This window comes from Molothrus ater, unplaced genomic scaffold, assembly GCF_012460135.2.
Source record: "Molothrus ater isolate BHLD 08-10-18 breed brown headed cowbird unplaced genomic scaffold, BPBGC_Mater_1.1 matUn_MA538, whole genome shotgun sequence".
Taxonomy (NCBI): Eukaryota; Metazoa; Chordata; class Aves; order Passeriformes; family Icteridae; genus Molothrus; species Molothrus ater.
In genome coordinates, this window is record NW_023416717.1 from 72,211 (window position 1) to 74,267 (window position 2,057).

Sequence of the window (2,057 nt, forward strand, 5' to 3'; positions counted from 1 at the left end):
CCTTCTTCCTGAGAGCCCATTCCCTTTGCCCTCCCCCTTGCTACCGCCCTCGTACCCGCCCCTACTTAAACCTTGTGCAGAGGACATGGCTTATCTTTTGTCTTCTGGTTCCCCTCGGGCGTGCTCAAATAAACCTCGCTGAAACTGACCTTATAAAAGGCCTCTCTGCCTCTGTGCACTAAGCTTGCTGTGGTGAGTGTGGTGTGTGTGGACTTGACTGCCTGCCTGAATGTTTACCCAAGTGGCTTTTCTCCAGGAGATGCTTATTGGGAAATAGGTAGCAGCAACCAGCATCTTAAACCGCCCCCCCCGCCCGCTGCTACAGCTGACCAACTCAAGCCAGAACATGGTTGTCTTTGAATTCAGACCCCTGGAGGAGTCGATCCAACCCCTCTTTTGTCCCAGCAGCTGATGGCAGACACTGAGTAAACTGGGCTCTGTTCTGTACCTGACCGGTTATTCTCTGACAGCACTGCACTGGCAGCTCTTACTAGTTGTAAGAAGCAACTCAGTTGTAGTGCAGAGTCACTAAGCCTTGGTGTGCTTTCCTAGAGTGCAGGACTCTGTGCAGGGATTGGAACACTGAGCCAATGCTCAGTGTTCCAAGAATATTTACCAGCTGGGCATTAGCAGTGACAAAGTGCCTGCTACTGGAGGAACATGCAGCAGAGGAGCTGCAGGCTTCCTCCTGAGAATTCCTTGCAGGGCAGTTTTATCTGACCATGCCACATAGATGTGTCTCTTGGATGCATCTTCCTAAGGACACAGCTAAAATACCAAGTAGGGATTGTAAGAAAAGCGTCCTGGTTTTCTTCTTTAGGGGCACTTTGAAAACAGTTCTTCCTCTCTGATACCTTGAGATTGTTCTAAGAATGTAACTTTTTAACTTGTAGGGGGTACTGAAAAGGCATCTTCCACTCTTACTTGTGCTGTCACCTGATGTTCTCTTCAAGGAGGTCAGGCTAACCAAAATGTAGAATTCTTATCAAACCAAACCACAGAAGGAATAACAGAAGTACCAACAGTCATATAAACAACACCAGCATTAAACCAGCTGCACAGCCAAGCAATTTCTCTGAAGTATTTTGTCTCCAATGACTGGTTACCAGTCAGGAGTCTAAAGGGAATCTAGGAAGCCAAGTGTTCTCATCAGTTTGGCTGGACTAGCACACACACCTTCACTGAGTCATTGGCTAGGCTGCAGCCTACTGCTGCTTGGGACACAATCCCAGCTTTTGTCTTTACTGCACAGGGAAGCTCAGGCAAAGCCCACCCACTCCCACCTTTTGCCTCAAAGGCAAAAGGAACGCCCCGAGTGCTCCCTGGCTGCCCCCAAGCACAACACTGGCTTCTGTAGGGAGTGCAAATGTCTGTCTGAAACCAGAGTGAGGAGGAACGTGCTACAGCTCATGCTGAGGCACACACACTATAATACACTGCTGGATTGCACAAGAAATCGCCAGGACGTACTCAGCAGCTTCAGGAAGTGCTTCTCTCTCTTCTGGCTCAAGCGGGGCGAACTGCTCATGCTCTGGTTTTCAGGCTGCGGACAGGAGGCTTCTTCAGAGGATGCTGCTGCTGCGGCAGCTTTGACGGCAGATCCTGCGTCCCTCTGGGACAAGAAATTTGTTTGTGTCAGAAGGGCGCCTGGCAGCGATGGCCCAGACACAGCATTTCAAAGGCAAGCCCTTAGGAACAACACTGGTGTTAGGCTGCAAGCTGAGCTGTCAACTCTTCCTCCTCAAGTCAAACCCAAAGAGCAGTCAGAGACTACAGCTTGTCACAGCCAGCCATAGGAGAGACTGTGACAGGGAAAGAACAACTGTACATTTCACCCCGTTCTGCGGACTGCATTCACCATGGACAGGGACAACTTGTTCAGAATCTGTGTGGGTCACCATGCTCACCTGAACAAACCCCTCAAAAAACAAAGCAAGCTCTAAGAGGCCAGCAGAAATACATGCACAGGATTGCTGGCCCACCGGCCAAGGCACCAGCCCTGCTGCCCAGGGGTTAAAAAGGGGGTTAAAAGCTCCTACAAGCGGCCGGCTGCACCC